The following is a 26,318-nucleotide window of genomic DNA, read 5'->3' as shown; positions in this document are numbered from 1 at the left end:
GTAGACACTTCAAGGTATTCAGAGAGGGGCATGGTGAGTCCGTGGCAGACTTCATTTTTTTTTGTTGCAAGTTAGAAGAAATGGAAACTTTTTTTTTTTGTCACAAAGTGTCATTTTCCGCTTACTTGTGACAAAAATTAATATCTTCTATGAACTCACTATGCCTCTCAGTGAATACTTTAGGATGTATTCTTTCCAAAATGGGGTCATTTGGGGGGTATTTATACTATCCTGGAATTCTAGCCCCTCATGAAACATGTCAGGTGGTCAGAAAAGTCATAGATGCTTGAAAATGGGAAAATTCACTTTTTGCACCATAGTTTGTAAACGCTATAACTTTTACCCAAACCAATAAATATACACTGAATGGTTTTTTTTTTAATCAAAAACATGTTTGTCCACATTTTTCGCGCTGCATGTATACAGAAATTTTACTTTATTTGAAAAATGTCAGCACAGAAAGTTAAAAAAATCATTTTTTTGCCAAAATTCATGTCTTTTTTGATGAATATAATAAAAAGTAAAAATCGCAGGAGCAATCAAATAGCACCAAAAGAAAGCTTTATTAGTGACAAGAAAAGTAGCCAAAATTCATTTAGGTGGTAGGGTGTATGAGCGAGCAATAAACCGTGAAAGCTGCAGTGGTCTGAATGGAAAAAAAGTGGCCGGTCCTTAAAGAGACACTTAAAGAGAATCTGTATTGTTAAAATCGCTCAAAAGTAAACATACCAGTGCGTTAGGGCAGAGGTCCCCAACCTGGGGTCCGCGGCCCCCAGGTGGTCCGCAGAACATTTTATGGGGGGCCGCGGCTTCAGCCTCACTTTTAAGCCTCACTGTGTTTCACCGCGCTGGGACAGCCGCAGCAGCGGTCGGCGCGCATCATTGGACTCCAGCCCCGCCCCCTCAATCCTTGCGGCCAATCACCCTCTTCCTCATGCGGCGGCGACGTCATGAATATCGGAGGCGCAGTCCCGCCTCCTGGGGCCGTGCTACTGTGGCCGTGTATCTCGGAGGCCTTATGCCACGCCCCCTTCATCAAGCGACTATATCGGCACAGCACAGTGACCCGCCAGCCAATCATCATTCCCCCTCCTAAAAGTGCCAACCTCCAATGCCACCCCCTCTATCATACTAGCCAATGAATGGCTGCAATGATTGAATCACTGCGACGACTGTTGTGTCGCAGTGTAGTCAGAGAAGCATCTGGGCGCCATTACATGGACGAGGGTGACGCTGAGAGCCTGCACCGAGAGCCTGACAGCGAGTGACAAGTATGTAACATCCTCACACACTCTTCCCATTGATGTATACCCTTCCCATTGATGTATACATATGAGGGTTGCCCAGAGTTCTTCTGCAAGCAAACAGCTTTTGAGATTTGGAGGAAGTGTAATGGCTTCAGTTTTTAGCTTGCTGGGTACTTTGTAACTTTGAGTTTTTAGAATGAGGTTCTGAATAACCAGTTTAAAAAGCCAGTCAACCAATCCATACATGAGATAGAGATATATATATCTATATGGGTGAAAGTGTCAATGTCGGTTTATCGCTTATTATTACACTGGTGTATACACATAGGTAATGCCCACAAACATTTTTTAAAAGTGTGGTCCAAGTGGCAGACCTCTCTCCTCATATATATATATATATATATATATATATATATATATATATATATATATATATATAATGTGTGTGTGTGCTTCAGTTTGTCCAAGTGGCAGACCTCTCTCCTCGCTACTCAAAGTGAAGCACACACAATATAATATATATATATATATATATATATATATATATATATATATATATATATATATATATATATATATATATATAAAATCTGCCACTTGGACCACACTTTTAAAAAATGTTTTGTGGGCATTCCCTATGTGTATACACCAGTGTAATAATAAGCGATAAACTGACATTGACACTTTCACCCAGTTGTTTAGTTGTGGAGATGTTGGTGCTAGCCACTTCAGGGTAATAGTTCTACAAGCCAAAAATAATCATCTGAAGTATTTTTAAAGAGAATAGTTTTACAAAATTTGAGTGTACTGTACCTATAGATCTATCTATCTATCTATCTATCTATCTATCTATCTATCTATCTATCTATCTATCTATTTTGTTTATATATGCTGCAGCTACTGGTACTTTTGGGTAGTGGGGCAGTTAGCTAATGCAGGTAGGAAAGGAAACCTGAACCAAGGCTAAATATAAAAAGAAAGCTTTTTCTCATCTGGGGCTTTCTCCAGCCCCTTGGTCCAGCCGACTGTCCCATGCCGACCGATCCGCTCTCCGCCGCCGTTCACGTTGCCCACGGCGTACTGTGCAGGCGCAGTTCTGCGCCGTGGGCAACATAGCCATAATTGACAGCGGGGCTTTACGCAGGTGCAGTAAGAATGACCTCGGGGTTGGCCTTTGCACCGTGTGCGGGGAACGGCAGTGGAAAGGGGAGCGGTCGGCGTGGGACAGTCGGCTGCAAGGGGCTGGAGAAAGCCCCAGGTGAGAAAAGCTTTTTTTATTTTCCCTGATAACTCCTTTTATGATCAAACGATATGATATATCGTTTGATGACGTGCGGTGGCTGCGTGGTCAGGCTTTCAGCAGCCATCGCGTTCAGATGCGGTTGCGTTTTCTCTTCCCCTAGCCTAGGGGGACACTACCTGTCGCTTTTGGCTGCCCCTGGAAGCTACATGTAGCTTCCAGGGGCACCTTGAACGCAAGCAAAAATCGGGACCCATCCGCCGCGTTCGTGTAAATGCGTGCAAAAGCTCTGTGCAAACGCTCCCATTCACTTGAATGGGAGCATTTAACGAGATGTTCCGAACGCTTGCGGTAAACGCTCCACAAGCGTCCGTCTGAACCAGCCCTGAAGCTCTTATTTTTTTCAGACCTTTCAATTCCGCTTTAATGTAGACACTGAGCACAGTTTTATACTGCTGCAGCTTGGCAGCAGTATATGAAATAGTTGTAATTGCCATAAACAGAGGCAGATCTCCTTGCAGTACAACAGGAATCTGTGTGTGTACGATATCTAGGTTCATTGGCAGGTGGCTTAGTCTTGCAAGTTGTGGGTGAGAACGCAGTGTTCCCCAACCCTGTCCTCGGCCCACCAACAGTGCATGTTTTGTGGTAATCCACAGAGGTAGTTAATCAGCTCTGCTAAGACACTAATTGCCTCACCTGTGCATGTTTGTGGTTTCCTGCAAAACATGCACTGTTGGTGGTACTTGAGGACAGGATTGGGGAACTCTGGTTGAGAGCATACGCTTTTGAGTTATCAGGCTACTTCTTTCAATTGGGAGGAAAACCGTCAGGTCCTATCTTTGATTTGTCACATGGCTGGGTCTTGGTATGGGTCGAGAAATAACCAGTGAAATGTTGAAATACATTTTGACATCATGGACCCTAGTATAGCAACTTTATTTAATCTTTCCTAGGCTATATGCATATCCTGCAATTCAAGAATCAAGACACCAAGACCAGACACAGAACCAAGCAGCAGAGCCTGTAGAAGGACTTAACATTTTGCAAAGGCTGCATTGTTTCACTGCAAGCTCATGAGCACAATGAGTAAACAAAGATTGCTGGGGTGCAAAGGGGGAAGACCGAATGTTGAGGCTGCAGAATCTTCCAAGACTGCCAATCAAATGAAAACTGCAGCTAAAAAAAGAAAATACCAAGAGTCCTACTTAAATTATGGGTTCATTGCTGCAGGTGATACACTTTCTCCGAGCCCACTTTGTCTAACATGTGGTGAACGGCTATCCAACGAAGCTATGAAACCTTCAAAACTCCTACGACACTTGCAGACCAAGCACCCTGCACTACAAGACAAGCCTCTCACGTTTTTTTAAAAGAAAACAACGTGAATATGAAGGACAGAAACAATTACTAAAGTCCACCACTTCAACAAATGTACGTGCACTGAGAGCATCATTTTTGGTGGCTAACCGCATTGCTAAGGCTAAAAAGCCATTTACCATTGGTGAAGAGTTGATCCTGCCTGCTGCAAAGGACATTTGCGCTGAAGTTTTAGGAGAGGCTGCAGTTCAAAAGGTGGCACAAGTTCCTCTTTCAGCTACCACTGTAACAAGACGAATCGATGAAATAGCAGAGGATCTCGAGGCACAGTTAATAGAGAGGATAAATGCATCTCCATGGTATGCAATACAGGTTGACGAGTCTACTGACGTTGACAACAAGGCCATAATGCTTGTTTTTGTGAGATACATTTTTCAGGAAGATGTGCATGAGGATATGTTATGTGCATTATTACTGCCAACAAACACCACAGCTGCAGAACTATTCAAGTATTTGAATGATTACATATCAGGAAAACTGAATTGGTCATTCTGTGTTGGGATATGCACGGATGGAGCTGCTGCCATGACTGGACGGATTTCTGGGCTTACTACTCGAGTCAAGGAGGTTGCTTCTGAATGTGAATCTACACACTGTGTGATCCATAGGGAAATGCTGGCTAGCCGAAAATTGTCACCTGAATTGAACACCGGTATGAACAATGTGATAAAAATGATCAACTACATCAAAGCCTATGCTCTTAACTCACGCCTATTTGAGCAGCTCTGTGAGGAAATGGATGCAGACTACAAACGTCTTCTCCTATACACAGAAGTTAGATGGCTTTCTAAAGGCAAATCGCTGACCAGAGTTTTTGAGTTACGAGAGCCACTCCAGAGATTTCTTTTAGAAAAACAGTCACCACTGGCAGCACATTTCAGCAGCAAAGAATGGGTTTTAAAACTTGCTTACTTGTGTGACATATTCAGCCTGCTCAATGAACTCAATCTGTCACTCCAGGGGAGAACGACCACCGTGTTCAAGTCAGCGGATAAAGTGGCTGCATTCAAAGCCAAACTGGAATTATGGCTACGACATGTGAACAACAGGGTTTTTGTCATGTTTCAAACATTGTCAGGCATTCTGGAAGAAACCGACCCTGGGCCTTCATTTACTCAGATGGTGCAGGATCACCTGTCTCTGCTTTCACAAGAGTTTGAGCATTACTTCCCAACCTCAAAAGACCCCCGAACTGGAAAGAAATGGATCCGTGACCCATTTGTTAATAAACCCGATGAATCCACTTTGTCAGTACTAGAAGAGGGTCAACTACTTGAGATTGCAAATGATGGTGGTCTGAAAAGTATGTTTCAGACAACTTCAAATCTCTATAATTTCTGGAGTAAAGTCAAGGCAGAACATCCTCAGATTGCCACCAAAGCACTGAAAAGCCTCCTTCCATTTCCAACATCCTACCTTTGTGAAGCAGGCTTCTCTGCAGTGACTGCAACTAAATCAAGATTACGGAGTAGACTGGACATAAGGAACACACTTCGGGTGTCTTTGTCTCCCATCACCCCGAGGTGGGACCAGCTAGTTGCAGGGAAACAAGCGCAGGGCTCCCACTGATGTTGCACAATAATGTGTTGTATTACAGTTTATTTGCTTTTGTTTTATGATGTTATAATATTTCAGTGCATATTCTATTTTGGAAAGGCAGTTTTATTGAGCGGATGTAGCTTGGTTACTGTGGAATCGGGGAGATAGAACAAGCTTGGCCCCCTTTCATATCCTCTCACCCTCTGATATGGGCTACTATTGTGGGCTTTCGAAGGTGCTACCGGGAAACGAAATTACCAGGTCTGTTGACTTCCTTAAACTGAAAGGAGAACTGTAGAGAGAAGTGTATGGAGGCTGCCATATTTATTTCCATTTAAGTTATACCAGTTACCTGGCTATCCTGCTGATCCTCTGCTTCTAATACTTTCAGCCATAGACCCAGAACAAGCATGCAGCAGATCAGGTGTTACTGACATTATTTGCAGATCTGACAAGATTAGCTGCATGCATGTTTCTGGTGTGATTCAGCCACTACTTCAGCCAAATAGAACAGCAGGACAGCCAGGCAACTTGTATTGCTTAAAAGGAAATAAATATGGCAGGCTCCATATACCTTTCACTACAGTTCTTCTTTCAGGTTTCAGAAAAGATTTGTGCCTGGGCATAGTTCAAACTTTCTCCCAGGACTTTCAAACCTTAAACAACTGTTACTTCAGATGTATGGCCTGATTGGAATGCTATTTCATTGGCTGAGTTGACTGCAGATTTGTTGGTTATACTCCCTGTCTGGCAGTACTTACAAATGAGGAGTTTTCTCCTGGCTATAGCATCACCTGAGTTGGCCAAACGAGGGATCACTTGCTTTGAGCACTTAATACAGTACAGCTAACTTCGTCTCAACGAAATTTAATCGGCAGATTCTATCAACAGAAGGTGTTGTTAAAGGGAACCTTAACGGAGAGGGGTATGGATGTTTCCTCCAGTGTACCTTAACCCTGTCCTAAAGGCCCACCAACAGTACATGTTTTGTGGAAATCAATAGAGGTATTTAATCAGCTCTGCTACAACACTAATTACCCCACCTGTAAATGCTTGTGGTACCTAGCAAAACATGTACTGTTGGTGGGCCTTGAGGACAGGGTTGGGGAACTCTGTTTTAAACTATACCAGTTGCTTGGCAATTCTGCTGATCTCTTTGGCTGCAGTAGTGCCTGAATCACACACCTAAAACAAGCATGCAGCTAATCCAGTCTGACTTTGGTCAGAGCACCTGATCTGCATGCTTGTTCAGGGGCTGTGGCTAAAACTATTAGAGAAACAGGATCAGCAGGAGAGTCAGGCAACTGGTAGTATTTTAAAATTTAAAAGGAAAAATCCATATCCTTCTCAGTCACTATCTCAGAAAAAAGACCCACATATAAGTAGATAAATACTTGCTTTACTTAAACATATGTATTGCACTGTCCACATTTTTATTTCAGTTATTTTTCTATAGTTAAAAAAGAAAATCCATGTTAGGATTTTCCAGTTGGACTGTGTCTATCTTGAAGCCAATCCTGACAGCATTTCCTCCCTTACTCTGTCTGTGTATCATTGCCCTCCCTCCTCCCAGTCTTCAGACACTCCCAGCCAGCTCTGGAGAAGAGTGCATTGTCTCAGCATGAGAAATATTGGCCAATCAGAGAGGAACAGAGGTGTGGGAGGGGAAACCGGGAGATAAAGTGGCTTCAGCCAATCAGGCTATAGTATTTTACCTGTACTCATCACACTATGACGGTGTTAGTTGCAATGTCTGGTTTGGAGATATGGACCTGTTGTAATTTTTATATGTGCTGTTTTCCCTTGTTTATGTTGTTAAGAAGCTATTTTTCATAAGGGCTTATTTGGTGTGTATGTTTTAAGAAAGAATTGTTTGAAAAAATATAGAATATTATATACACTTTGTCGTGTTATGTGCTTGATTTCTCCCCATCCCGGTCTGCCGGGCCTCGGAAAGAATGTCTTACGTCAAAGGGGTCCTCGGGTCCAAAAAGGTTGGGGACCCCTGCGTTAGGGGACATCTCCTATTACCCTCTGTCACAATTTCGCCGCTCCCTGCCGCATTAAAAGTGGTTAAAAACAGTTTTAAAAAGTTTGTTTGTAAACAAACAAAATGGCCACCAAAACAGGAAGTAGGTTGATGTACAGTATGTCCACACATAGAAAATACATCCATACACAATCAGGCTGTATACAGCCTTCCTTTTGAATCTCAAGAGATCATTTGTGTGTTTCTTCCCCCTGTTCTCATGCACTGAAGTTTCAGGCTGCTCTTTTCTTCCTGCAGAGTGCAGACAGCTTTGCCTTTGTCTGTAATTCCTCAGTATGTGAAAGCCCAGCCAGCTCAGAGGACGATTTATCCAGCTTGTAAAAGATGAGAGAAGAGAGAAGCTGCTCTAATCTAAATAATACACAGACAGTGTGCAGAGAGGGACCTGGAAGGGGGAGTTCATAGCAGAACCACAACACTGAAGAACTTGGCAGCCTTCCAGACACAGGCCGACAAGTCTGACAGGGGAAAGATACATTGATTTATTACAGAGACAGTGATAGTATAAAGTGCTGCAGTTAGCCAGAACACATTAGAATAGCTTTTGGAACTTATAGGATGATAAAAAACAGGATGCAATTTTTGTTACGGAGTCTCTTTAAGCGAAAAAAAAATGATGATATTATGATTTGTATGTGTAGTACAGCTAAGAAAAAAAACATTAAGATCAGATACATCAGTCTAATTGTTTCCAGTACAGGAAGAGTTGAGAAACTCTAGTTGTTATCTCTATGCAAAAAAGCTATTAAGCTCTCCGACTAACTTAGTCGTGGAGAGGGCTGTTATCTGACTTTTATTATCTCAACTGTAATTGAACTGTTTACTTTTCCTTTGCTAGAGGAGAGTTCATTACTTCACAGACTGCTCTGAAAGACTCATTTTGAATGCTGAGTGTTGTGTAATCTGCACATATTATAGAGTGATGCAATGCTAGAAAAAACACTATATACCTGAAAAGAAAAATATGAGAATATTTTCTTTGCTGCTAATCTTCTAGTAATTATTCATAGTACACAACCAATTCATTATATCATATATTTTTTTTAGCTTCAGTGTCTCTTTAAGGGGGGTAAAGCCCACGGTCCTCAAGTGGTTAAATGTATCGGGAGGCTTTCCCTGCGGCCACTTCTGAGACAGATGCTCTTTGTAGAGGTACACTTGCCGATGCCGGTCATGCATGCTGGGGCACTTGGTTTTGGGCCTTGCAATATCTAATAGTGCAGGGGTCCCTGTGCAGGCTGTCGTTTTGAATGTGTCAGGGGGCTCTGGACTGGAGCACACTTTCGAGAGCGGCTGAGTTTCTACGTTAAACGCAAAGTTCCGATCTGTTTATGTTACGAAAACGGTCGTAACCATAAAGGTGATCAAGATTGCGAAGTTTCGCTTGGACGCAGAATTTTGCATTGCTTTGCGAGATTGTGAGTTTTTCCGATTCTGGCCATGGACGGGGTTTTGTGAATTGCGTGAAGTTTAACAGTCGCAATTAGGTCATGGCGCTCATTACTATGTGCAGGCAATTGATTGGTGGGATTGGTCAGCTTCGTCTGCCTCTGGGAGGGGTGATTGGCCCTCCCTGTCTCCGTTTGTCGGAGCAGGGGGGAGAGGATCGCGCTGTGCCCGTGGGGGCACCTCCTTCGCCCGTCTGTCCCCCCTTGTGTCCGGTACACCGGAGGATATGTGTAATGATCGGTGTCAGCTAAACAGATAACTGATTATTGGTGATCTGCAGAATTACCAATAATGCAGATGTATACCTGATTATATGATGATCTGCAGAATCACCAAGAATACAAGTATACAAGGAAGCCGGAGCTAATATGAAGATAGGTGCTTGGTGCAACAGTAATGGTGTAATACAAGTCTCCCGAGGAGCGGGTGACTTAAGACAGTACTGCAGCCAAGGATCTCCTGAGGAGCAGGCGAGCCAGACTGAGCAAAAACACTAGCACAATAGAAGCTGAAAGGTAAACAGAAGAATCGGAGTTAACCTCCTGGGGTGCAGGTGATTAACAGAGTACTGCAGCCGGGAACACCTAAGGAGTAGGTGTAAGCTACAGATCCCTCACCAGTGGCAGGGCCCACTGATGAGGATAGAGAGGTCGGACAAGCCGAGTTGTAAACTACCGGAGAGAATAAAGTACAGAAACAGAAGGCTGATTCAGTGTCAGTAAACAGGAAGGGTCGGCAACTTGAATCAGATAGGCAAAAGTACAATAACGATTAGAGTAAAGGATAGTCAGGGATAGCCAGAGTCATACACAGATATAAATAATATACAATCTTAATCTTAGGTGTGAAGTCCTTGGTTTCGACACCTGGGATCTAGTCTAAGGTCTGAGCGCTAACACAGAAGTATTCACGACAGCAGACAACTTGCTACTGACAAGCAAGTCCTATATGTACCCAGAGACCTGCACAGCGCCGCCCCAGACCCTCAGCCAATCCAGAGACCAGCTGGAGTCAGCTGACCGGCCTGGTCAGCTGACTCCCCTTCTACAAGCATAAAGTTCCTGTCTCCTCGCGCGCAAGCCTAAATCTGTGAGCCAGCAAGGGAGCGGACAACCCCCCGGGCAGCAACTGTGCGGTAGGGTCCACCGAGCTAACGGAATCCGCCGCCTGCACTGCACCGCCCGCCGGCAGAGATGCGGGAACCGCCGCTTGTGATGCGGAACCCGCCGCCACGTCAGTCCTGGCGGCGTTTCGGCTATCTCTCACAGTTACCCCCCCTCGCGAAGAGTGGACTCCGGACGACTCCCACCCGGTTTCTCGGGGTGTAACTCATGAATTTCTCTTTTTAAATCCTCGGCATGCATGCGAGCCTCCGGCACCCAAGACCTTTCCTCCAGCCCATACCGCTTCCAATGGACCAAGTATTGTATGGAATTCTGTACCCGACGAGAATCCAAAATCTTCTTGATCATTTTCAACCATCACAGGGGGGGGGGGGGGGAAGAGGAACTCACATGCACCGCAGGCTTCAATAAAGAAACATGGAACGACCTTACCCCTCTCATACTGGCGGGGAGGCCCACTACATATGTGACTGCATTTATTTTTTTAGAAACAGGGTATGGGCCAATAAATCGGGGACCCAACTTAGGTGACGGTTGTTTCAATGCCAAATGCCGAGTAGAAACCCAAACCATGTCCCCTGGTGAAAAGCTCCATTCTATAGATTGCCTCTTGTCTGCCTGTTTCTTTTGTGCCCGAAATGCTTTACCCAGGTTATCCTTGACCAAAGTCCATATCTCCTTTAAGGCCTTCTGCCAATCCTCCAAGGCCGGATAAGGAGAGGATATCACGGGTAGCGGAGCAAACTTCGGAGACCTCGATGACACCACCTGAAATGGTGAAAAGCCTGTGGAGGAGTTTTTGAGATTATTGTGTGCAAATTCCGCAAATAGCAAGAATTTGACCCAATCTGACTGGGCATCGGCCACATAACACCTGAGGAATTGTTCCAGTGACTGGTCAAATCTCTCTGTCTGGCCATTGGTCTGTGGGTGGTAGCCCGATGAGAACGAAAGGTTCAGGCCCAACTGATGGCAAAAGGCTCTCCAAAATTTAGAAACAAACTGGACTCCCCGATCTGACACCACATTCTCCGGAATGCCATGCAGCCAGAAAACGTGCTGAATAAAGAGATCCGCTAGCTCTTGGGCCGAGGGGAGTCCTTTCAATGGGACAAAATGAGCCATCTTACTGAACCTATCGACTACCACCCAAATGACCGTCTTCCCTTCTGACCTGGGAAGTTCGCCCACAAAATCCATGGACAAATGGGTCCAAGGTTCGTTTGGTACTGGCAGGGGTTGTAAAGTACCAACCGATGCCTGGCGAGAGGGCTTACTTCTGGCACAGACAGAGCACTCCCTTACGAACTCCTTACAATCCAGTGTCAGAGAAGGCCACATCTGGCTAGCAAATCCTGAGTTCGGGCTGCCCCAGGATGCTCAGCATTCTTATGAGAGTGAAATAATTGTAAGAGTTGAAGGCGAAAGGGAAGTGGAACAAACATAACCCCCTCAGGTTTACCCTCAGGGATGTCCTGCTGGTAAGCACCCAGAGTAGCAGCCCAGTTCTCCCAAGTATCAGTAGCTGCCAAAACCACTCTCTGAGGTAGTATGGTCTCCGGGATTGACTTTTGCACTGTCTCAGGTTCGAAGCACCTAGACAGCGCATCAGCCTTGACGTTCTTGCTACCCGGTGTAAAAGTAATCACGAATCTGAACCTAGAGAAAAATAAAGACCAACGGGCTTGTTGGGGGCTGAGCCTCTTGGCCCCTTCAATGTACTCTAAGTACTTGTGGTCTGTGTAAACCGTGATAGTATGTTCTGCCCCCTCCAGCCAATGGTGCCACTCCTCAAAAGCCAACTTAATGGCCAACAACTCCCGATTGCCAATATCGTAGTTTCTCTCAGCAGGAGACAATTTATGGGAAAAGAAGGCACATGGGTGTAGTTTACCTTGAAGACCTGAACGCTGAGACAGCACAGCTCCAACCCCAATCTCTGATGCATCCACCTCCAGAATGAAAGGAAGAGTTACATCTACATGTCTCAGAATGGACGAAGAGCAGAATAATTTCTTTCGAGTATCAAAGGCTGCCTGAGCCTCTGACGTCCAATGATCTGGATCAGCCCCCTTCTTGATAAGACTGGTAAGGGGGGCCACTACCGAGGAAAAACCCTTGATGAACTTCCTGTAGTAGTTGGCAAAGCCAAGAAACCTCTGGAGTGCCTTCAAGCCCAGCGGTTGAGGCCACTCCAAGACGGCAGAGACCTTTTCTGGGTCCATAGAGAGACCTGAAGTGGAAAGAATGTACCCCAGAAAAGGAATCTTAGTGACTTCAAAGAGGCACTTCTCTAGTTTCGCATACAGCGAATTCTGTCTTAATTTCCTTAACACAAACTTGACATGTCTACGATGTTCGGTAAGGTTTGGAGAAAAAATCAATATGTCATCTAAATAAACTAGCACAAATTTCCCCAGCACCTCCCTGAAGACCTCGTTGATCAACTCCTGGAAGACGGCAGAGGCATTACACAACCCGAAGGGCATAACTAGGTATTCGTAATGCCCGTCGGGCGTGTTGAAGGCCGTCTTCCCCTCGTCACCGTCCCTGATGCGTACCAGGTTGTATGCCCCACGTAAGTCCAACTTTGAGAAGATACTGGCATTGGTTACCTGAGCAAAAAGATCATCTATCAGAGGCAATGGATAGCAATTATTTACTGTGATCTTGTTTAAACCTCGATAATCAATACAAGGTCTAAGACCACCGTCTTTTTTTTGCACGAAAAAGAACCCAGCCCCGACCGGTGACCGGGAAGGACGGATGAAACCCTTTGCCAGATTTTCTTTAATGTACTCCCGCATTGCCAGCTTTTCAGGCCCTGACAAATTATAGAGATGACCTCTGGGGGGGCATACAACCAGATCTTAAGTCTATGGGACAATCGAAACTCCGATGAGGTGGGAGTTTATCAGCGGATTTAGGACAGAACACGTCAGCAAATTCAGCGTATTGCATCGGCACCCCTTTACCCTCTACCTTAGTGGCACAAATAGCAATTTTTCCCAAACAATGACGATGACAGTAGGATGACCAACTCTGTAGCTGACCTGAAGCCCAATCTATCTGAGGGGAGTGAAGTTGCAACCAGGGCATACCGAGGATAACTGTAGAGGTTGCCACGCGCAGCACAAGAAACTGTAATCTTTTTTTGTGTAAAACCCCTATCGTACACAACAACATCGGGCTCTGAGAGAGAGGTTGTCTGTATTGCAATGGAGAGTCATCAACTGCTGGATGGAATTCCCAATCCTTTTACAAACTCGTAGTCTATAAAGTTGGCCGCCGAGCCTGAGTCCACGAAGGCCTCAGTGCATGTGGTCTGATCTCCCCAGGAAATAGAACAAGGAAGGAGTAAACGATTATTATTTAGAGGTAAAGTCTGCTCGCCTAGGGTATTACCCCCAACTACTCCTAGGTGGCAGCGTTTCCCGACTTCTTGGGGCAATTTTGTACAATGTGACCCTCCTCTGCACAATACAGGCAAAGCCTCTCAGACCTTCTGCGATCCTTCTCTGCTTGTGTCAACCGGGACTGTCCAAGCTGCATCGGCTCGTCTGTTGGTGAGGTAAGTGAAGAGGAAGCGTAGGAAACAGATCTTACTGAATTCTTCCCACGAGCGTGACGCTGATAGCGTAACCGGCGGTCAACTCGCACGGCCAACGCAATAACATCATCAATTGATTTAGGTTCAGGGTGTCCCAACATTAACTCGGAGACTGCGTCTGACAGGCCTGAAAGGAAGCAGTCTAATAATGCGTGTGACCCCCAACCTAGCCGACACAGCCCACTTTCTAAATTCTGCAGCATAGATCTCAACTGAATTCCAACCCTGCTTGAGAGTTTTGAGTTTCCTCTCAGCAGTGATCGAAATATCCGGATCATCATATATTATGGCCATTGCCTTGAAAAATTCCTCAACTGAGGATAGGGCCTCATTTTCCGGTGGAAGGCTATATGCCCAAGCTTGCGAGTCTCCTGATAATAATCTCTTTATAAAGGTCACCCTTTGTTGTTCAGAACCTGATAAGTTAGGCCTCAACTCAAAATAGGACACTCCATTGCGAAAGTTCTGAAAATCAGACCTATGCCCTGAAAATTTCTCAGGTACTGACATATGAAGATCTGTGACAGAAGGGGATCGCATTGCATTAACAGCCGTTTGGAGGACCTGCACGGACCCAGACAGTTGAGTGATCTGGGTCTGTTGGGTATTAACCACCCCAATGAGGTTATTGACTGAGGTGGTTAGGGCCTCAACCTGGCTGCGTAATGCGTCCATAACATCTGGTCTGCTGTTCTGTAACGATCGGTGTCAGCTAAACAGCTACTGATTATTGGTGATCTGCAGAATCACCAATAATGCAGATGTATACCTGATTATATGATGATCTGCAGAATCACCAATAATACAGGTATACAAGGAAGCCGCAGCTAATATGAAGAAAGGGGCTTGGTGCAACAGTAATGGTGTAATACAAGTCTCCCGAGGAGCGGGTGACTTAAGACAGTACTGCAGCCAAGGATCTCCTGAGGAGCAGGCAAGCCAGGCTGAGCAAAGACACTAGCACAATAGAAGCTGAAAGGTACACAGAAGAATCGGAGTTAACCTCCTGGGGTGCAGGTGATTAACAGAGTACTGCAGCCGGGAACACCTAAGGAGTAGGTGTAAGCTACAGATCCCTCACCAGTGGCAGGGCCCACTGATGAGGATAGAGAGGTCAGACAAGCCGAGTCGTAAACTACCGGAGAGAATAAAGTACAGAAACAGAAGGGTGATTCAGTGTCAGTAAACAGGCAGGGTCGGCAACTTGAATCAGATAGGCAGAAGTACAATAACGATTAAAGTAAAGGATAGTCAGGGATAGCCAGAGTCATACACAGATATAAATAATATACAATCCTAATCTTAGGTGTGAAGTCCTTGGTTTCGACACCTGGGATCTAGTCTAAGGTCTGAGCGCTAACACAGAAGTATTCACGACAGCAGACAACTTGCTACTGACAAGCAAGTCCTATATGTACCCAGAGAGCTGCACAGCGCCGCCCCAGGCCCTCAGCCAATCCCCTTCTACAAGCATAAAGTTCCTGTCTCCTCGCACGCGCGTGCGTGCGTAAGCCTAAATCTGTGAGCCAACGAGGGAGCGGACGACCCCCCGGGCAGCAACTGTGTGGCGGAGTCCGCCGAGCTAACGGAAACCGCCGCCTGCACTGCACCGCCCGCCGGCAGAGATGCAGGAACCGCTGTTTGTGATGCGGAACCCGCCGCCACGTCAGTCCTGGCGGCGTTTCCGCTATATATCACCATATGGTACTTTCTTCTTCTTCTTCTCTGGAGGCAGATTTTCCTTCTCCCCTTGGTCTGTTTCTCTTTCCTCTTTCTTTATATATTTCTATGTAATATTTAAATTTGATTGGCAAACATGATGAGACTTTATGCCCAACACCAAGAGCGTGGTGATGAAGCCTATCAATATGGTTGGGCCTTCATAAACTGGGGCTAGACTCTGAGCTAATCAGGAAAAAAAGACTGAAACTGCACTTGCACAGAATGCCCCCAGCTATGGGAGCACTATGGAGGAGGCACGCTGCCGGGTAACAGTGTATGCGCAATGTCTCACAACCCAGCTGGATTGTGTGGACTTCACAGGAGCACAATAAATTGGACCAGAAGGGTATTGAGGGAGCTAACGGACTGCAGGGGGCTGGGAGGAGCCTCAGGTATTTAAAAGTCCTTTTCTCCCATTTGTATCAGGTTTACTTTAATCGCTAACTGACCAAGGTAACTCGTGGAAGAGCCTCCCTCCTACCCTGATGACAATAAAGGGTTGCCCATGTGTGGCACTTTTCGCCGGGCCCCAAATTAACTTGGGCCCCATACAGCAGTTCCCCTGTGATGCCCTGAAGGTGGCCCTGCACAGGACAGAAAACTGTGCTGGCTATATTGTGTTCTAAGGCAAACAACCACTGAGAAGAATCATCCCACAAGACATTGAGCTTGATTTTTAAAACTCAATCTGTGCTCTCCTGGATTTATTGAAGTCTGCAGTTGGCTACATGTGACTGCAAGTGTTCTACGGCTAAGGAGGAGGGAGGAGAGGAATCCTACCCTCTATTGGGGGGGGGCTGGACTCAAAACACACACGGGCCGTGGTTTGCCCAGCCCTGGTGTAGACTAAGTGGCACACTGGGTCTGCAGTTCAAGATTCCCTTCTCCTCCAGTTCATGCATATCCTAGATTTCCTAGCGGTACTGACCCTCTTGCATATCATTGGTGGGCCCCTAAAGTGGGCTTAAACTCAGAACTTTGTCTCTGCTCTAAAAGATAAGCAACAGCATAGAAACCTTTAAAGAAAAAAAATCTTAATTACAACTTATAGACACCCTACCAAAAAACCTGCAGTGTTATCTTTCTGGACATTTTTGGAAGCACAGAAGGGGTTAACCTTAAGCGTCAGTTCACATTAAGCTTATGAACTCTCCTGCGCTGCGTTCCGCTCCGTCAAGCGGAAGGATCGTGCATGTCGGGAACGTCCGCTCCAGTGAGCAGAACGCAGGGAGTGGAAGGGAGTGCAGCAATGTGAATTTTCCCATCGGGAAAGCATTGCTTCCACTGCAGCGTTCTGCTCATCGGAGCGGAACGTGGGCTCAATGTGAACCAAGCCTTAGGGCTCAATTCACAAAGCGGTGATAACCCAGTTAAAGACTTTAGGCGTGATAACCATTTTTATCATGCCTAAACTCAGTTTAGGCATGATAAGTTTAGGCATGATAAGTTTAGGCATGATAAGTTTAGGCATGATAAGTTTAGATAAGTTTAGATCGCGCGCAAAGTCCCGCACGCAAAGCAGCACCATTAAACTCTATGCAAAGTGCACCAGACCTTGCTAGCGCAAAACTTTTGATCAGCTGTGCACTGCGGTGCTAACCCAGTTGGTGCTTAAACTTATCACGCCTAAAAACTTATCACACCTAAACTTATCATGCCTAAACTTATCACACCTAAACTTATCATGCCTAAACAGAGTTTAGGCGTGATAAAGGGCTTTTCATTAGCGTGCTAACTGTTAGCACCGCTTTGTGAATCAGGCCCTTAGTGTTTATATATTAGCACAGAATCTGTGGCACAGCTGACAGCCCTGATTTACAATTGCTGTTAACTTGCTGATAACAGCTAATTAGACAGGCTGCTATATCTAAACACACACAGAGCAGGGCTGGGCCGAGGCAGAGGCAAGAGAGGCTCCAGCCTCAGGGCTCAGTGTAGGAGGGGGTGCACAACTCACTCAGTTATCATTCCCCTATTGTGTTTGAAGCAGAGAGAAATAAATAAAGGTGATAGATGGCAGTGCCTGCAAGCCAGATAACTAAAGATTAAGGTGTTGGGGGCCCTGGGGTGCCTCTTAGTCTAATAGCAATCAGTGTGTGATGGCTGGGGTGGGAGGGATGGGAGAGGGCTCACTTTGGTGTCTCAGCCCTGGGTGCTGGAGGACCTTATCTCAGCTCTGACACAGAGTGAACTTCTTAGCAACTATATGTGTTTTCAATGTCTGCTGTGCAAGAGTTTAGGTCCGCTTACAATGGCATACTTGTGATTCGGGACTGGTTGAGGAAACATTGCCCTTTTTGCAACAATTAATCTTTCACTTTATTGTTCCTTCATCTGAATCCTTTTGAGCTTTTCAAATTGCCCACTACCTACGATCTATGCTTGCCAAAGCCAATAAAGTCGAGACATTTGCCTCCATGACCCCATCCAAAAGGACCTAATTATATGCAGGGCTGGATTTAGGCCAAGGCCTCCTAGGCCATGGCCTAGCGCACCACAGGAGGAAGGGCACCAAAGCAGCAGCAGACTGAACTGGTGCAGCATTTGCAAGCTTGCAAATGCTGCAATGCAGGGAGTTCAGGCGAGCGCCTGACCGCGATATTACTCTGCTGCTAGCTCCCAGTGCAGCAGCCATCTTGCTCTCTGTGCACATTTACGTTGTGCCGGCGGCTATGGATTTGGGCAGCATTGGGGAGGGAAAGGAAGAAGAAGCTTCTGCACTGGAGAAGAGCGGAGAAATTAGTGACACAGATGCTTTGGTGTGAAGGTGAGCTGGCTACCTATACTGAAAGGTGGGGAGTGGGAAAAGGTGGGATTAAGGGAGTCATCTGGCTACCTAAACTGGAGGGAAAGGGGGGGGGGGGGTCATCTGGCTACATATACTATAGGAAAGGGGGGAGGAGTCATTTGGCTACCTATACTGGAGGGGTCTTCAGGCTACCTATAGTAGAGGGAAGGGGAGGGGTCATTTCGCTACCTATACTGAAGGGGGGCGGCTGTTGACAGTGGCCTAGGGCGGCAAAGAGTACAAATCCGGCCCTGATTATATGTCTGTATTACCTGCAGAACCAGCCACTTCAACCTGTGAAGGTGCATTTTATGCTTAAATGGGAGAGGAACCTGGGAATAGAGATGATTGCTTTGAGACTCTAGCCAAGGTCGGGAGAAGGGGTGTCACTGCATATCTAACATAAGACTTATTACACAACAACAAAACTTCACTTAATAGACCCTACAATTCCTAGCGCTTGTTTTAGAAGCTGTCAGGCTTAACCACTTGAGGACCTAGGGCTTTCTACCCCTTAAGGACCGGCCACTTTTTTTCCATTCAGACCACTGCAGCTTTCACGGTTTATTGCTCGCTCATACAACCTACCACCTAAATGAATTTTGGCTCCTTTTCTTGTCACTAATAAAGCTTTCTTTTGGTGCTATTTGATTGCTCCTGCGATTTTTACTTTTTATTATATTCATCAAAAAAGACATGAATTTTGGCAAAAAAAATGATTTTTTTAACTTTCTGTGCTGACATTTTTCAAATAAAGTAAAATTTCTGTATACATGCAGCGCGAAAAATGTGGACAAACATGTTTTTGATAAAAAAAACCCATTCAGTGTATATTTATTGGTTTGGGTAAAAGTTATAGCGTTTACAAACTATGGTGCAAAAAGTGAATTTTCCCATTTTCAAGCATCTCTGACTTTTCTGACCCCCTGTCATGTTTCATGAGGGGCTAGAATTCCAGGATAGAATAAATACCCCCCAAATGACCCCATTTTGGAAAGAAGACATCCCAAAGTATTCACTGAGAGGCATAGTGAGTTCATAGAAGATATTATTTTTTGTCACAAGTAAGCGGAAAATGACACTTTGTGAGAAAAAAAAAAAAGTTTCCATTTCTTCTAACTTGCGACAAAAAAAAATGAAATCTGCCACAGACTCACCATGCCCCTCTCTGAATACCTTGAAGGGTCTACTTTCCAAAATGGGATCATTTGTGGGGTGTGTTTACTGTCCTGACATTTTGGGGGGTGCTAAATTGTAAGCACCCCTGTAAAGCCTAAAGGTGCTCATTGGACTTTGGACCCCTTAGCGCAGTTAGGCTGCAAAAAAGTGCCACACATGTGGTATTGCCGTACTCAGGAGAAGTAGTATAATGTGTTTTGGGGTGTATTTTTACACATACCCATGCTGGGTGGGAGAAATATCTCTGTAAATGACAATTTGGTAATTTTTTTTACACACAATTGTCCATTTACAGAGATATTTCTCCCACTCAGCATGGGTATGTGTAAAAATACACCACAAAACACATTATACTACTTCTCCTGAGTACGGCGATACCACATGTGTGGCACTTTTTTGCACCCTAACTGCGCTAAAGGGCCCAAAGTCCAATGAGTACCTTTAGGATTTCACAGGTCATTTTGAGAAATTTCGTTTCAAGACTACTCCTCACGGTTTAGGGCCCCTAAAATGCCAGGGCAGTATAGGAACCCCACAAATGACCCCATTTTAGAAAGAAGACACCCCAAGGTATTCCGTTAGTAGTATGGCGAGTTCATAAAAGATTTTATTTTTTGTCACAAGTTAGCGGAAAATGACACTTTGTGAAAAAACACAATTAAAATCAATTTCCGCTAACTTTTGACAAAAAATAAAATCTTCTATGAACTCACCATACTCCTAACGGAATACCTTGGGGTGTCTTCTTTCTAAAATGGGGTCATTTGTGGGGTTCCTATACTGCCCTGGCATTTTAGGGGCCCTAAACCGTGAGGAGTAGTCTTGAAACGAAATTTCTCAAAATGACCTGTGAAATCCTAAAGGTACTCATTGGACTTTGGGCCCTTTAGCGCAGTTAGGGTGCAAAAAAGTGCCACACATGTGGTATCGCCATACTCGGGAGAAGTAGTACAATGTGTTTTGGGGTGTATTTTTACACATACCCATGCTGGGTGGGAGAAATACCTCTGTAAATGGACAATTGTGTGTAAAAAAATCAAAAGATTGTCATTTACAGAGGTATTTCTCCCACCCAGCATGGGTATGTGTAAAAATACACCCCAAAACACATTGTACTACTTCTCCCGAGTACGGCGATACCACATGTGTGGCACTTTTTTGCACCCTAACTGCACTAAGGGGCCCAAAGTCCAATGAGTACCTTTAGGATTTCACAGGTCATTTTTGTTTCAAGACTACTCCTCACGGTTTAGGGCCCCTAAAATGCCAGGGCAGTATAGGAACCCCACTAATGACCCCATTTTAGAAAGAAGACACCCCAAGGTATTCTGTTAGGAGTATGGTGAGTTCATAGAAGTTTTTATTTTTTTGTCACAAGTTAGCGGAAATTGATTTTAATAGTTTTTTTTCACAAAGTGTCATTTTCCGCTAACTTGTGACAAAAAATAAAATCTTCTATGAACTCACCATACTCCGTACGGAATACCTTTGGGTGTCTTCTTTCTAGAATGGGGTCATTTGTGGGGTTCCTATACTGCCCTGGCATTTTAGGGGCCCTAAACCGTGAGGAGTAGTCTTGAAACCAAATGTCGCAAAATGACCTGTGAAATCCTAAAGGTACTCATTGGACTTTGGGCCCCTTAGCGTACTTAGGGTGTAAAAAAGTGCCACACATGTGGTACCGCTGTACTCAGGAGAAGTAGTATAATGCGTTTTGGGGTGTATTTTTACACATACCCATGCTAAGTGGGAGAAATATCTCTGTAAATGACAATTGTTTGATTTTTTTACACACAATTGTCCATTTACATAGAAATTTCTCCCACCCAGCATGGGTATGTGTAAAAATACACCCCAAAACACATTATACTACTTTTCCTGAGTACGGCGGTACCACATGTGTGACACTTTTTTGCAGCCTAGGTGCGCTAAGGGGCCCAACGTCCTATTCACAGGTCATTTTGAAGCATTTGTTTTCTAGACTACTCCTCGCGGTTTAGGGCCCCTAAAATGCCAGGGCAGTATAGGAACCCCACAAGTGACCCCATTTTAGAAAGAAGACACCCCAAGGTATTCCGTTAGGTGTATGGCGAGTTCATAGAAGATTTTATTTTTTGTCACAAGTTAGTGAAAAATGACACTTTGTGAAAAAAACCAATAAAAATTAATTTCCGCTAACTTTTGACAAAAAATAAAATCTTCTATGAACTCGTCATACACCTAACATAATACCTTGGGGTGTCTTTTTTTTCTAAAATGGGGTCACTTGTGGGGTTCCTATACCGCCCTGGCATTTTACAGGCCCAAAACCGTGAGTAGTCTGGAAACCAAATGTCTCAAAATGACTGTTCAGGGGTATAAGCATCTGCAAATTTTGATGACAGGTGGTCTATGAGGGGGCGAATTTTGTGGAACCGGTCATAAGCAGGGTGGCCTTTTAGATGACAGGTTGTATTGGGCCTGATCTGATGGATAGGAGTGCTAGGGGGGTGACAGGAGGTGATTGATGGGTGTCTCAGGGGGTGGTTAGAGGGGAAAATAGATGCAATCAATGCACTGGGGAGGTGATCGGAAGGGGGTCTGAGGGTTTGGCCGAGTGATCAGGAGCCCACACGGGGCAAATTGGGGCCTGATCTGATGGGTAGGTGTGCTAGGGGGTGACAGGAGGTGATTGATGGGTGTCTCAAGGTGTGATTAGAGGGGGGAATAGATGCAAGCAATGCACTGGCGAGGTGATCAGGGCTGGGGTCTGAGGGCATTCTGAGGGTGTGGGCGGGTGATTGAGTGCCCTAGGGGCAGATAGGGGTCTAATCTGATAGGTAGCAGTGACAGGGGGTGATTGATGGGTAATTAGTGGGTGTTTAGGGTAGAGAATAGATGGAAACACTGCGCTTGGGTGGTGATCTGATGTCGGATCTGCGGGCGATCTATTGGTGTGGGTGGGTGATCAGTTTGCCCGCAAGGGGCAGGTTAGGGGCTGATTGATGGGTGGCAGTGACAGCGGGTGATTGATGGGTGGCAGTGACAGGGGGTGATTGATGGGTGGCAGTGACAGGGGGTGATTGATGGGTGATTGATAGGTGATTGACAGGTAATCAGTGGGTTATTACAGGGGAGAACAGATGTAAATATTGCACTGGCGAATTGATAAGGGGGGGTCTGAGGGCAATCTGAGCGTGTAGGCGGGCGATTGGGTGCCCGCAAGGGGCAGATTAGGGTCTGATCTGATGGGTAACAGTGACAGGTGGTGATAGGGGGTGATTGATGGGTGATTGATGGGTAATTAGTGGGTGTTTAGAGGAGAGAATAGATGGAAACACTGCGCTTGGGTGGTGATCTGATGTCGGATCTGCGGGCGATCTATTGGTGTGGGTGGGTGATCAGTTTGCCCGCAAGGGGCAGGTTAGGGGCTGATTGTTGGGTGGCAGTGACAGGGGGTGATTGATGGGTGATAGGTGATTGGCAGGTGATTGACAGGTGATCAGTGGGTTATTACAGGGAAGGACAGATGTAAATATTGCACTGGCGAATTGATAAGGGGGGGTCTGAGGGCAATCTGAGCGTGTAGGCGGGTGATTGGGTGCCCGCAAGGGGCAGATTAGGGTCTGATCTGATAGGTAACAGTGACAGGTGGTGATAGGGAGTGATTGATGGGTGATTGATGGGTAATTAGTGGGTGTTTAGAGGAGAGAATAGATGTAAACGCTGCGCTTGGGTGGTGATCTGATGTCGGATCTGCGGGCGATCTATTGGTGTGGGTGGGTGATCAGATTGCCCGCAAGGGGCAGGTTAGGGGCTGATTGTTGGGTGGCAGTGACAGGGGGTGATTGATGGGTGATAGGTGATTGGCAGGTGATTGACAGGTGATCAGTGGGTTATTACAGGGAAGGACAGATGTAATTAATGCACTGGCGAATTGATAAGGGGGGGGGGGTCTGAGGGCAATCTGAGCGTGTGGGCGGGTGATTGGGTGCCCGCAAGGGGCAGATTAGGGTCTGATCTGATAGGTAACAGTGACAGGTGGTGATAGGGGGTGATTGATGGGTGATTGATGGGTAATTAGTGGGTGTTTAGAGAAGATAACAGATGTAAACGATACATTTGGGAGGTAATCTGACGGCGGGTTTGCGGGCGATCTAATGGTGTGGGTGGGTGATCAGATTGCCCGCAAGGGGCAGGTTAGGGGCTGATTGATGGGTGGCAGTGACAGGGGGTGACAGGGGGTGATTGATGGGTGATAGGTGATTGGCAGGTGATTGACAGGTGATCAGTGGGTTATTACAGGGAAGAACAGATGTAATTAATGCACTGGTGAATTGATAAGGGGGGGTCAGAGGGCAATCTGAGCGTGTGGGCGGGTGATTGGGTGCCCGCAAGGGGCAGATTAGGGTCTGATCTGATAGGTAAAAGTGACAGGTGGTGATAGGGGGTGATTGATGGGTGATTGATGGGTAATTAGTGGGTGTTTAGAGGAGAGAATAGATGTAAACAATGGATTTGGGAGGTGATCTGATGTCGGATCTGTGGGCGATCTATTGGTGTGGGTGGGTGATCAGATTGCCCGCAAGGGGCAGGTTAGGGGCTGATTGATGGGTGGCAGTGACAGGGGGTGATTGACGGGTGATTGACGGGTGATTGACAGGTGATTGACAGGTGATTGACAGGTGATCAGGGGGATAGATGCATACAGTAAACAGGGGGGGGTGGTCTGGGGGGGGGGGGGTCTGGGGAGAATCTGAGGGGTGGGGGGTGATCAGGAGGGGGCAGGGAGCAGGGGGGGGGATAAAAAAAAAATAGCTTTGACAGATAGTGACAGGGAGTGATTGATGGGTGATTAGGGGGGTGATTGGGTGCAAACAGGGGTCTGGGGGGTGGGCAGGGGGGGGTCTGATGGGTGCTTTGGGCGATCTGGGGCAGGGGGGGGAGAAATCAGTGTGCTTGGGTGCAGACTAGGGTGGCTGCAGCCTGCCCTGGTGGTCCCTCGGACACTGGGACCACCAGGGCAGGAGGCAGCCTGTATAATACACTTTGTAAACATTACAAAGTGTATTATACACTTTGTATGCGGCGATCGCGGGGTTAACATCCCGCCGGCGCTTCCGTATAGCCGGCGGGATGTTGCGGCGAGCGAGCGGTGACAGGCGCCGGCGGAGGATCGCGTCACGGATGACGCGATCGCTCCGCCCATGCCCTTAAATGGACCGCCGCCTCTGTGGGTGAGCCGGTCCTTAAGGGCTCCACTTCCCGGCCGCCTCTGTGCGTTAGGCGGTCGGGAAGTGGTTAAGTTACATTGATCCAGATCAAGTGGAGTTGCAACAAAGTGTCTAGATAACACAACTCACAAATTTTGGCACAGACCCTTTCACAAATATCACAGGATGGGTTGTGTTAGGGCTCGTTTCCACTAGGGCACTGAGCGGGTGGGCGGGATTGCAGGCGAATCCCATGAGCCGTGCCATGCACGGCTATGGGAATCGCAGCCTCCGCCACGAATTCTGTGGAGGGTTCCGGCCGAATCGCTACTGCAAGCGATTCGGCCGGCGGCGCCGTTATCCCCTATGGCAGAGTTTCCACGCGCGATTTGCCTGTGGGGAAACTCTGCGGATTCGCGGCCTTTTTCCGCGACAGTGGAAACGGGCCCTTAAACATCCTAAACATAGATTCATTGAGCATGTACCTAATGTTGCAAAAACCCATGTAGCAGCAAACTGGGTGCCCCTCTCAGCTGTTCTATAAAAAAAAACCTAGACTTTATAGTGATTTCAGAGCGGGTAAATGCTAGAATAGCTGATAAAACAGAAATTTTCCAAAAAAACCTGTGCATTGCCTTTGGGGGTAGAGCAGCCTCTGGAGTTATTTCATAAACCTTCTGAAGACGAAGGACTGGCTTCTCTTGAGTCTGAATACATGTCATGCTGACACAATCCTATGTCTGGATTTATTCTGGATCTTATGTGTTTTGCTGTATTACGCTAACGTATTTCCTTGACGTTCTACATGCACTACATGCTTCCTTTATAATCCTGATATGTAATGTTTGTTTACTCTGAAATGGTTTTTTTTCATGTGTTTTATTCATTTATATTGAAACATGGATGGCTACAGGTATATGTACCAGCGTCTAATAATTTATTTGCTCATATAAAGATATTTTTAAATTGAAAACTGAAGAAAACATTCTTAGCTTACAAGTGAATTTAAAAAAATAAACAAAACTCACAGCTTGCCATGGTAAATTCAAAGAACAGTTTTTAATCAGAGTATGTCATCAAGTCAATGAAGCTTCTAGGCCAGAGGTGTTAAACTCAAATTCAAAGTGGCCGAAAGTTAAACACTGGGCCCAAGTCGCGGGCCAACCTCATGACCACTTCCCTCACTTATTAGGTTCCGTGCTTTCTAATGGTCCCCCTACCTTATATAGTTCCCTTGTGTCTAGTGGCTCTCTCTTATACAGTTCCCTGGTGTCTAGAGGCCCTCCTCCCTCCCCTATACAGTTCCCTTGTGTCTAGTAGCCCTCCCCCTCCCTTATTCAGTTTCCTGGTGTCTGTTGGTCCTCCTTCTCCTTTGCAGTTCCCTGGTGTCTATTGATCTCCCCTCCCTCCCCAATACAATTCCCTGGTGTCTAGTGCTTTCCCCCTCCCTCCACATGTGGCTTCCCTGGTGATCTAGGTCTTTACCTCCAGTATAGCTTCCCTGGTGGTCTAGAGTGGGCCAAACATAATGCAAAGTTGGGAAACCACTTGGGGGTCAAATTTGATGGCTTTGATGGCCAGATTTGGCCCACGGCTGGAGTTTGACATGTATGTTTTAGGCTGTCAAACTGATCAATTAAGAAGCAGAGGGGATTGTTAATCAGCTTCTGTGGTTTTAGGCTTGATTTACACTTAGATGCGTTGTGTTGAGTTGCATAGCGTTGCATCCCATTGAAAAAAGCATGCTACCTGCAACACAACATGACGCAACTTAATGCAACACATCTAAGGCCCGATT

The 26,318-nt window shown here is 46.0% G+C and overlaps 1 protein-coding gene across 1 annotated transcript in view; it reads right to left on the bottom strand.

The window, feature by feature from the left end:
* Positions 1 to 26,318, bottom strand: part of LOC137538683 (baculoviral IAP repeat-containing protein 1g-like) — a 65,819-nt gene that overhangs the window by 10,370 nt on the left and 29,131 nt on the right. The gene's annotated exons all lie outside the window — the stretch shown is intronic.

The sequence above is a fragment of the Hyperolius riggenbachi genome, chromosome 1, assembly GCF_040937935.1.
Source record: "Hyperolius riggenbachi isolate aHypRig1 chromosome 1, aHypRig1.pri, whole genome shotgun sequence".
NCBI classification, from domain to species: domain Eukaryota; kingdom Metazoa; phylum Chordata; class Amphibia; order Anura; family Hyperoliidae; genus Hyperolius; species Hyperolius riggenbachi.
The sequence above is the reverse complement of the archived record's forward strand: the minus strand, read 5'-3'. Positions and strand labels throughout refer to the sequence as shown.